General features: G+C 36.5%; 1 pseudogene; it reads left to right on the top strand.

Moving 5' to 3' along the window:
- The first annotated feature begins 1,456 nt into the window (after positions 1–1,456).
- Positions 1,457–1,819, top strand: LOC106634798 (large ribosomal subunit protein eL33-like; annotated as a pseudogene).
- The last annotated feature ends 10,610 nt before the right edge of the window (positions 1,820–12,429 follow it).

Here is a 12,429-nt window from a genome sequence, read left to right as displayed (position 1 = left end):
AAGAATGGAGAAAGCAGTCTTGGCTCAGCTCTTATGGGTTATCCAGTCACATTTTGCTTTCAATGCTTGGAGCTTTGTAAACTCTATAGCACCCCATATATTAGTTAAGACTTTAGGTTATAAGACATGACAGACTCTACTCAAACAAACTTGAACGAACAAATTAAGTAACATATTGGCTCATATGAATATCTATGGAATGTCCAATGTTGGGTATGGCTTGATTTAAGAATTTAATGATGTCATTAGGAAATCTATCCAATTTTTTTTCTTCCTCTTAGCTCTCCTTTTTCCTAGTAGGCCTCATTCTCAGCAATGATAATCCTTAATGATCTTCAATGGTCTGAATCTCTAGAGAAAGAATCTTAAATTTCAAGATCCATATCAATCCCTCAAAAAAGAACTCTGATTGGCTTGGCTGAGTCATTTTGCTACTGATGACTTAATTAATAATTCTAGAGAGATAGGGTATTCTGGTTGGCTTAGCATCATTGCCAAGCACCTTTGTACTACAGGTGAAGCTATGTGATTGGCAGTGCCATCAGGGTAGAGAAAGAAAAATCTATAAATGAAAAACCTGCTGAGCAGACCAAGAAGGTAAAAGATTTACATTCCTTTATTCTGTTTCAGGGAATCAAACAATCACCACCCTTTTCTCCTTTCACAGCCCCTGACATATTTAATTCTTAAAAATGAACGAGCAAACAAAAATCAAAACACAAAACATTTTTGAGCACCTAGTAATTTTTGAGTTTAAGTTTATTGCTGAATTGGGGGAGTATATTAATAAACAGGTACAAAATTAAAATACAATGTGACAAGTGTGGTAGTAAGGTATACTGAAGATACACCAGAATATTTAGGTTGTCTCTAATTCCTTTAGTAAAACCTGCTTTCAAGTATATGCCATAAAAACCAACCTACACTATTTTCTGGGCTAATTACATTTTGAAAAGTACCGAAGCTAAATGGATGATCCTGTGATCAGATATGTAGCCAACGTTAGTAGCCTGGTAGAATTGTTTTAATAGATGTTGACAAAAGAAAAACATTTGGAGTAATAGAAAGGAAAAGTGATGGTTATTGGGGACCTCTTAGATTCTTTTTAGCTGTCCATCTGACTCTTAAGATGGACTTGTTTGCTGTTACCTGAATTGTTTAAACAAACTGAAACAAACCAAAATGTGAAAGAGATCATGGCATAAGGTTTCCATTAACTTGACTGTACTCTGTCATGGCTATAGATGTTTTTATTGATGTGCTTCTCTCTGGTCCTCTGGATATTTCTGGAGAAGGCACAGAAATAATAGGTCCTCTTTTAGGTAGCCTCAGAGCACTTGCTTCTCTGCTGCCTTTGGCTATTTGGGTCTTCAGCATTCAAATGTAACTTTTGCCTCTTTACGTCATCTTGGAGCCTGAGGAGGCCTGCTAGGAACAGGACACGTAAAAGGCAAATATGTCTGAAAGGCTGTGGTCCAAGGCCATTTTTGTTGGCTATGAGCTGGGCCTCCAGAACCAAAGGGAATGTGCATCTCTCTTTTGAATTGAAGGCGTTTATGCCCATGATGAAACTTAACTTTATTTGGGCAAGAGATGTGTTTATGTATACAATGCAAAGAACAACACAGTGACTCCCGGTAGTAAACCAAACAAAACCAGACCAAGAGTAATCTTGAGAAAGGTAACTCCAGTGCATGGAAACAATGGCATGGTTTGTGCCAAATTCCAAAGCAATCTTTTGGCTAAGGCCATTGGACACAGAATCTGTATGATACTGTACCCCTTAAGGATTAAAAATAAAAAGTAAATAAATAAAAATGGATTTGTGCTGTTGTAAAAACACACATGCTGAACACACACATACACACATTTAACTTTTGCAATTGATTTTTGAATTATTTTTAAAAATTATAAGACCTATTTTAGGATCATAATTATCCTATATATTATAAATATATACTGATATTGCTTAACAATCTCGATGTTGGGAGGCAATAAATCCTATTACATGTATAAGGTAAACATAATATGGCTAATTTTATAAAGTATGGTCCTGTTGGAATTTGGCAGGCATATGGTAAATGTCAGTAACAGCTAGTGTCTTCCTATTCTTAAGAGTTATTTAACTTACAGGGTTTGTGTGTATGTGTATGTTTGACTGTGCATATATTATGTAAGTTTTATTCTTTTAACAGTTATATTTAACTTTTGAAAAACAAGTAGTTTAGATTTATTTTTATAGATTTGTTTTGTTTTCAGAAAAAAAAAGTCACAGAAAAGAAAGTAGCAATCTCATCATCTGTTAATATTTTGGAGACTATAACACAAGTATCTCTTTATGCATATACATCATGTTATTTCACAATTAATTTAATAATGAGTACTTTTATAATAGGATTTTTTCCTTTCCTAACAGACAAGGGTAAAGTACTGTATTAGGATTTATCTCTACCTTTTTACTTAAGCCAATGTTTACATTTCATACCCAAATAACTCTTGAAAGGGCCACTAGCTGTACATCCAGTTTATTCTTATCTTCACTTGAAAAATGTGAAGGAGAGTGTATGTTTAATTTCTCCACAGTAACACCAACCATGTGTTGAAATGCCTAGGCCTAGTAAAGAAAGCCATTTGATAGGAATACAAAAATTGTCAGATAAATGTCAATTTATGGCTCTATAAACATTCGATCTGTCCAGAAACTATGTACTGATTGAGTCAGTTTTGACAGATGAAGAGCACTCACTGAAGATCCTATCCTGGGAAACATCCTTCATTAATATTTACATTTCTCTTGACAGTGCAGTTGCTGTAAGCATAGGGTGGGTAAATATAGCCTGCATCTGGCTAATATACATAGTCATGGGGCTGCATTTGTCTCAGAATCCAAATGCTTCGGCTAAGAATATGGGGCTGATTGTTTCTGTGGACTGCTTGGAAAGAATTAATTTAAGCAAGGAAAACTCCATGACACTTATTTGAAGGAAGGGGGACATTTATAACCAGTTAACCTGTGGTTGTAAAAGAACAAAAGATAGCTTTAATTCTCATCCCCCACCTCATTTTCTTTTTCTTCTTCATTTTTTATTCTGCTGTGAGCAGTCACGAAAAATATGCCTGGTCAATAAGGGGCAAGTAAAATTGGAGGGGTTGCTATAGGAACACACAAAGTGATGCAGAGCAATAACCACTCTAATTTATACTGTGTTTTCACATTGTATTTCCTTTGCAGTTAAACTCAACTTCAGAAGACTTTCCTTAAGAAAAAGGCTACTTGAAATGCAGGAGACTCTTTCTAAGGCAATTTTATGTACTAACTTTAAAAATAATAAATCCTAAATCTGAGTAGTGCTACAAGCAGGAAACTGGTATTTCTCCTATTCATGCCATTATATTTTCAATGCATTTTAACCAAAATCATTTTTGCACAGTGAAAGACCTGGGAATGCATTTTAATAGTGATGAAAGCATGAGTAATGAGGAGTGCTGCCTGAAGCAGTCTGAGCTTGCATCTCCTCAGCTGCTCTCTTCCATTTTGACAGGTAGCATCTATATTCCAGCCCTGAGACCCTTCTCATTCCCAATTCTGTTGAATTATCCCACTCAGAAACTATGCTCTCCTCAAATCTTGTTTTTTTGAAAGGTGACAGACCTTACTGCCTTGTTTCTGACCTCCATTTGATAACTCCAAAGTAATCATGGGAGGCATTTCAGATCGACATACCAAAATAATTTCACATTCGCCAGACCCATGACTGAAAGGACAGGGTCACTTGCAACCATAGCCACATGGAAATCTTTGAGAGAAGACGGGAGCTTTCTTCGTGATTAAATTTGAGGGAGTGATTAACCCAACTTCTGCCTGCTCATATCTGTTCATTTTCATGTGTCCAACTCATAAGCACAGTCAATTTTCTTTTTTCTCCCCAAAGTTGTGGGGGTAGCCCACGAGCAATTTATTCTCAAAATGAGAGTGCAGGAGAAATTTCTAATCCAGTGATCAAAAAGCCCTGTGGATCAAGATAGCTCAGGAAACAAGATCTTCTACACAATCATGTAGATGACATGGATGGATGCGAGAGTAGTTTCCTTCCTTTTTTGGGAAGTCCGTGACAAAGGTCAAATGTTCATTCTTTCCTTGTTTAAAAAGAAAAAAAAAAGAGTTTTTTCTTTATAGCTGATAAGGGAGGAACTGTGGTTAATCTAACAGGGCTATTGCTCCATCTGATTTGGTTTTGGAAAGTGGTTTTTATTCGTGGCGTTTTGTTGAAGCATGAGGATTGACAATGAGAGGGGGCAAAAAGAAAAACAAACCCCCAAAAGATAACAGTCACATCAAAATTTTAAAAAGTGGAATGGGACTTACATGAGAGGGCTCAGCAATTAATATCTAATCAAATTACACTATTTATTGTGAAACAATCAGGCACAAGTTACTCATATGGGGTAAAACACTCAAAAGTTGAATAGCAGTTTGTCCTTCCAGAGGGCTAGTTAATGTCTGTTAAAAAGCTTTTAATCAAGATTAGATAAGCATGTGTCTGGAAATGGGCAGAAAAGGAGTATAAAAACAGTTTCTATGCCATATATTCCTAACCAAATAGCAAGGCAGTAAAAGTCAAGGTTGTGTTTGTCAAATATTCAGTGCTTGCTCTATTCAAGCACCTAATATATATTACAGCATTGCTTACTTTCTGGTAAAATTATACGTATAGTTCTGGAATATATTTTAGAGACTTTTCCAAGGGCTGAAGTAAAAAGTTTATCTGAAACCTTGGACTGATAAATAATGTCACTTTCCAAAAAAAATTAAATGTTTAGAGTCAAAACACTTCTTTTTACCATCCCATAAGAAAATTGTAATCTGCTATCATAAAAAAGAAACAAGATGTATTATTCCAGAAAATATTTTTTACTGTTTGCAAGATCCTATTTTAAGCTGAATAATCTTTTACTTTCACATAGATGTCACGGAGAGTTGGGGGAAGGGATGGATTAGGGAATTTGAGCCTTCAAAGGCAAATGGGACCAGTTTACAAATGATACCTTTCATCTCCAGAGCTGTTTGCTGGAGGGCAATGCTGAATGTTTAGTCTAAAAATGAATTCAAATCACTCTACAGAGTAAAGGTTGCAGAGTTAACTAACAGCATTAGATACTGTGCTTTCCAAATGCAACCTGCTTTGTTTTTTTAACTATACTGAATCTGTCTAATCATAAAAGAAACACATTTTTGTTCCTTTGAGAGAAGTGTTGGCAGTTTTAACATCTATCACTGCATGCCCACACAGAAAAAGAACTAATTTTAGAATTAATAAATTGGCTTATGTACCTGTACAATTATTTACTATTTATGATTTCTTCTTAAGGACATTTCCGTGGGATGTTACAGTTAGCAGAGCTTCCCTTTAGGCGAATGAGAATTTCCAGTTCCTTCCACTTGGATATCCCTTCACTGCTACCACTGAGAAAGTAAAGACAGCTCTGTCAGGGTTTGATACAGTCCATAAATTACTACTCTTTCTCTGACCTGTCTGTATTTAGAACCCATATAAATTCATAAATGTCAGATAGATGTACATTGAAAATGCACCTTTATTCTTAAATTGATATTCGTTTATGTGGCTTAACTGAACAAAGCAAGTAAAATTTATCTTTGAATTATACAAATTCACCCTCCCCAGTCCCTGCCTGATTGGAATGACCACAGGCCTCACTGCAGAATTACAGCCTTCACACTTGAAACTTCCAGCATGGTGGTTCAGAGAAGAATGTGAGTGCCCTGAAGACAGTTGGCTCCAAAGAGAGAATAGAAAGACAGGCTGAACAGAACAGGCTTAACTCCTCCCAAACTCTCCATCAGATCACTCATTTCATCTGAAGGCTAAGTCAGTGGCTTAAAAGACCAGGTACGTTACTCACCCTGAGATCTTTTCACAGGGAAACATGAAGCCAAGGGAAAAGAGATTCCCTTTGCCCCAGTGCAAGTTCCTTTCCCCACCTAGTGCTAAACATTTTTTAAGTAAAAATGTTCTTAGTGGAAACCCAACAGTCTGAAATAATTAATTTGCCTTGGTAAGTTTTTTTTTTTTTGAGACGGAGTCTCGCTCTGTCGCCCAGGCTGGAGTGCAGTGGCCCGATCTCGGCTCACTGCAAGCTCCGCCTCCCGGGTTCACGCCATTCTCCTGCCTCAGCCTCCCAAGTAGCTGGGACTACAGGCGCCCGCTACCACGCCCGGCTAATTTTTTGTATTTTTAGTAGAGACGGGGTTTCACCGTGTTAGCCAGGATGGTCTCGATCTCCTGACCTCGTGATCCGCCCGCCTCGGCCTCCCAAAGTGCTGGGATTACAGGGCCTTGGTAAGTTTTTAAGTTAATACTAAGAAGTGATTTGAATACTAGAGAAATTTCACTCATTAATTTCTTATATTAAGCCATATTTCCACCAGCATGGATCCTTTGAAATTAGCCTTATCTGTATGGTAATCCAAAAGCTAAAAAGCAATACACACACACACTGTTAGGTTGCTCAGTCCATTTTATATGTATTAACATTATTAAAAAAAAAAACTTTCTCAAGCATCCCACCCCCGTACAGTATCATAAAACTTGCTTTGTGTATACAGAGCTTTTCTTGTTCCTAGAATGTCCCCTACACCACCGTGCATGACCTCCTTAGGTCATGAGGTCCTTTGTAGGCTATGCCAATATTCTGTGTCTAATTTTTTCTTTTATAAAATGAAAGCTTAAATGAATTAACAAGAGATACAGCATAATAAAAATGCTTAGAACCTTTAAATATTCTCCTCGCCTTTGATTTCCAAATGCTTTAGTCCAGGCAAAGACAGTAAAAATAAAGGAAACATGACATACAGCATGTAGTTTATGAGTCTCAACTATTCTCATATCAACACAGAACAAATAATCAAACTACAGCAGAGCTGCACTGTCACACTCCTTCAGACATGATTCATCCAAAGTGATCTTGCAACAATTAGATGGATGATTAAGTTGATCAGAATGAGCAATTCTCCCTTCCCTTGTATTATGAGCAATTGGGAAATAATCACTGAACACTATGTCAGGTGCTAAGGATACAAAAATAAATAACCTAAGGTCTTAAGGTTGTTTATGAAGTAGCAAAGAAGGTTAGCTTATACAAAATTGTCTTACTATTTGTCACAGGAGATACAAACCTATTGTGGTTTTCTTCATTGGGTGTAAAGATGGAGGTTCCTGAGAGAAAAAAAAAATCACTTGGGGCCAGGAACATTACAGCAAACAATCCTAGAACAAGTGGCACATTACTCTACCTTGAAAGAGGAGTAAAATTTCGGTGAATACGGAGGAGGGGTCAGGTAATCCAGGTGGGGATATAAGGAAGAACTCCTTAAGCCAAAAATGAGACAGAGATGAACCTGGCATTTTAGCCTGGCTTCCCCAGAAATCAGAGCCTGAGACTGAGGGCTCATGTGATATTATTTTATTAGGTTACACTACGCTATGAAACAGGTATAAGGGAGTAAGAAGAGGAGTGAAGCAGAGAAGACAGAGTCAATATAATGATACATTTTGCAACTAGCACTGCTAACTACAATCAATTTCTCCATTCTTGGAAACATATCCCCATGGGCCAACTTGATTTCAGAACCATCTGTCAATGGGTGGAGAAAGGGGATAATAGTGGAGGAATTTCAATACTGACTTCCAGCTCCCATTGGTCAAAAGTTATGACCAAAGTTATGACCAAAGTTATGGCCTCTCTATGAGGCATTAAGTCCCCTGCACTTCCAGATTAGATATGCCGGAGTATAAACCCCCAGTAGGCTCCCATTACACCATCAACACAAAAGCCACAGGTCAATTATCTTCCATATTAAATTGAAGTTTAGGAAGCTTATTCTATTGAAATGAGCAAGTAGAGGAAGGGTTTGGAGAAGGAAACTAGAAACAAGAATGCATGTTGTCATGTTTTTTTAGTTGATTCACCTGAGAGGTCACACTGACCAAGACCATTGCTGTGGTAATAGGATTGATAAAGGCAGTGGGCCAGGAGTCAAAAGACCTGGGCTGTGGTCTATGTTCCACCCCTGCCTCACTTACTAACCTTAGACATGGGAGATCATTCCTCTGGCTCTCAGCTTTCTTGCTTATAAAATGGGAATAACTAAACCTATCCTGCTTACCTCATAAAGCTATGAAACTTAAAGATAATGGGTTAGACAGCCTTTCGTAGATCTCTACAAGGAGAACTACAAATCACTGCTCAAAGAAATCAGAGGTGACACAAACAAATGAAGAAACATTCCATGCTCATGAATAGGAATAATCAACATCATTAAAATGGCCATACTGCCCAAAGCAATTTATAGATTCAATACCATGTCTATTAAACTACTATTGACATTCTTCACAGAACTAGGAAAAAAAAATTTTAAATTCATATGGAACCAAAAAAGAGCCCTAATAGCCAAGGCAATCCTAAACAAAAAGAAGAAACTTTTTATTAGGTTATACTACTCTAGTCGTGCTACTTGACTTTAAACTATATTACAGGGCTACAGTAACCAAAACAGCATGGTATTGGTACAAAAACAGAAACATAGACAGAATAGAGAGACATAGAACAGAACAAAGAAAGCACAAATAAGGCTGCACACCTACAACTATCTGATCTTTGATAAACCTGACAAAAAGCAATGGGGAAAGGCTTCCCTATTCAATAAATGGTGCTGAGATAACTGGCTAGCCATATGCAGAAGGTTAAAACTGGACCCCTTCCTTATATTATATACAAAAATGAACTCAAAGTGGATTAAATGTAAAACCCAAAGCTATAAAAACCCTGGAAGGCAACCTAGGTAATACCATTCAGGACATAGGCACAGGCAAGGATTTCATGATGAAGATGCTGAACGTGATTGCAACCAAAGCTAAAATTGACAAATGGGACCTAATTTAAATAAAGAGCTTCTGCACAGCAAAAGAAACTATCCACAGAGTAAAAATATAACCTACACAAAAGAAAACTTTTGCAAACTATGTATCCAACAAAGATCTGATATCCACCATCTAGAAGGAACTTAAACAAACTTATAGGAAGAACCAAACAGCCCCATAAAAAAACCGGGCAAAGGAATATAAATCATTCTATTACAAAGATACATGCATGTGTATGTTCATTGCAGCACTATACATAATAGTAAAAATATGGAATCAACCCAAATGCCCATCAGTGATAGAATGGATAAAGAAAATGTGGTACACAGACAATGTGGAATACTATGCAGCCATAAAAGGAAATGAGACCATGTCCTTTGCAAGAACATGGATGGAGCTGAAAGCCACTATCCTGAGCAAACTAATGCAGGAACAGAAAACCAAACACTACATGTTCTCACTTATAAGTAGGAGCTGAACAATGTGAACACATGGACACACTGGGGGAAACAACACACACTATGGCCTGTTGCGGGGGCAAAGGAGAGCATCAGGATAAATAGCTAATGCATGAGGGGCTTAATACCCAGGTGATGGGTTGATAGGTGTAGCAAACTACCATGGCACACGTAACAAACCCCACACATCCTGCACATGTATCCTGGAATCTAAAATTAAATTAAATTTTAACAAAAGAAATACAAGACAAACAAAAAGTGGGCAAATGACATGAACAGACACTTTTCAAAAGAAGACATACATGTGGCCAACAATCATATGAGAAAAAGCACAATAATACTGATCATTAAAATATGCAAATCAAAACCACAGTGAGATACCATCTCACACCAATCAGAATAGCTATTATTAAAAAGTCAAAAAATAACAGATGCTGGTAAGGTTGTGGAGAAAAAGGAACACTTATACACTGTAAGTGAGAGCATAAATTAGTTCAGGCATCGTGGAAGACAGTGTGGTGATTCCTCAAAGACCTAAAGACAGAAATACCATTTGATCCAGTAATCTCATTACTGGGTATATACCCAAAGGAATATAAATTTTTATATTATAAAGACTTGCATGCATATATTCATTGCAGCGCTGTTCACAATAGCAAAGACATGTTATCAAATTCCCATCGGTGATGGACTGGATAAAGGAAATGTAGTACATATATATAATGTAATGCCATGCAGCCATACAAAAAAAATGAAATCATGTCTTTTGCAGGAACAAAGATGGAGCTGGAGGCCATTATCCCTAGCAAACTAACAGAGGAACAGAAAACAAAATACCACATGTTTTCACTTATAAGTTGAAACTAAATGGTGAGAACATATGAACACATAGAGGGGAACAATACACACTGGGGCCTATTGGAGGGTGGATGGTGGCAGGAGGGAGAAGATCAGGAAAAATAACTAAGAGTACTAAGCTTAATACCTGGGTGATGAAATAATTTGTACAACAAACTCCCATGACACAAGTTTACCTATGTAACAAATCTGCACTTGTACCCCTGAATGTAAAAGTTAAAAAAAAAAACAAAAACCTTTTGTAAAATAGGAGAGGTCATTATTATTATTGGAAGGGTGAACAAGAGAGAGTAGAACTGGTTTTACTGTTATTTCATGCAACAGATTTATAGAGACTGACGGTCAAACACCAGGAAGAATTATTGTGTCAGCTTCATGTAAATGTAGTCTTGCTGACTGAAATAAAATAAATATAATTAGGGCCGTCACCTGTATGATTAGAATCTCCAGCAATTACAACTCACAATGAAGCAAAGAAACTCCTGTGCTATAGGAACAATATTATTCTCAACTGAACTCTCCAGATTGACTGGTTACAATAAACAAATTCCCAAAATTCTAACCTCTCAATCACAATTTGCTCTGTAAGCACAAAATGTTTTAATCTATAACTGCAGAAATTTAATAGCTATTGCTTTGTCTATACTATCAAAAATAATTTTTTAAAAATGAAATAATAAAATCCTTAAAACCCCATTAGATTCATTCATCTTGATTTTAGGCAAAAATATGGTTCTTTACCTAGATTATCAAGATAATTATTTCAATATATACTTAACGAGCAAGCGTAGATATACCTTTATTTATCTCCATTCGCTACTGAAATTACTAGAACCATTCTGACATGGTTTTCTCATTTAACTGCCCTTACTGCCCTCTTCCCATGTTTCACTTTCAGCTCACCTCATCTTCAGATGCTGGAAACAGCATAGACCATGAATGGCACTTCCAAGTATCCTCTCATATCAGTAACCTCTTTCTCTGTTTTGACATCTGATAGATATTGAACTTGGCCTCTTTAAAGAAAATGATGCAAAGCCCTCAACAGGAGGACTTGTAATAACTTTACATTCTGAGTTGTTGCTGGTCCATGAATCGAGTGATTTCTATTATAGTTCTGGTTCTTCCACTAATTGGTAGCAAGTAACTTGGGCGAGTAACATTACATTTCTGATCCCCAGTTTCAGCAATTATTAATAAACACATTAGACTGGATGTTCTCTAATTGATTTTCTGGCTTTTATATTCAATGTTTCCAATAGTAAAATGAAATGCTTTCTCATGAATATAATCTACAGTAATTAAGGTTTAATTAGTCAATTTGATGTTACCAAATATCAAAAGAACAGCAGTTATCACAATTAAAGCACTCAATGCTAAACTGGACCAAACTTACTCTGGTTGATCGTCCAATTCCTATCTGCTTGAGTCTGATACTGTCAACTGTAGGAATAATGTTTGTGAAGGAAACAGACAGCTGAAATTACAAAAGCCAAAAGTGGAAAATATAGGGGCCTATATTACAAATGCTTACCAAAGTCCGTTCTGTTACTTAAGTTTCTCCAAGCTCTCTTTTACCTCTTTTTCTATTCCACCCCACTCTCACTAATGCCATCTCACTAATATTCTTACGATTATTCATTGTTATAGGTTGGAGCTTTTCAAGGTAATCGTTAGTGATCACTTCTTATCTTAAAAAACAAAAACAAACTTCAAAAAATTCACAACTGTAACTTGTCTTGTTCCAGAAATAATTTAGGACATCTTAAGAAATACACACAGTAGAAAAATAAAATATGTTTTTAGTTTGGAAGAAATTTGAGGCAACAAAAAATTAAGGGTAATAAAATGTGATGTGGTGCCGAGAGATAAGTACAGAACATATATACCACAAGATCCTATGAACATAGTAAAGAGAAATCACAAATATGTCACGACCTTTTGATCAGTCAGCAGGAAAAGAAAAACATGACTAGTTATGTAATTCATTGCGTTTGTAAGATAAAGATACATCAATTTCTCAGAAGCACAGAGAGAAATTCTCTCACAGACTCCTATAAGAAGGCTTCTTTGTCATGTGGTGAACCAAGAAACTTAATCCCTACAGTAAATATGTCACAAAGCCCCACAGGGTGGTTTCTGATGACATCCTTCAATATAAGCTGGCAACATAA

This window comes from Pan paniscus, chromosome 4 (genome assembly GCF_029289425.2).
Source record: "Pan paniscus chromosome 4, NHGRI_mPanPan1-v2.0_pri, whole genome shotgun sequence".
NCBI lineage: Eukaryota > Metazoa > Chordata > Mammalia > Primates > Hominidae > Pan > Pan paniscus.
The sequence above is the reverse complement of the archived record's forward strand: the minus strand, read 5'-3'. Positions and strand labels throughout refer to the sequence as shown.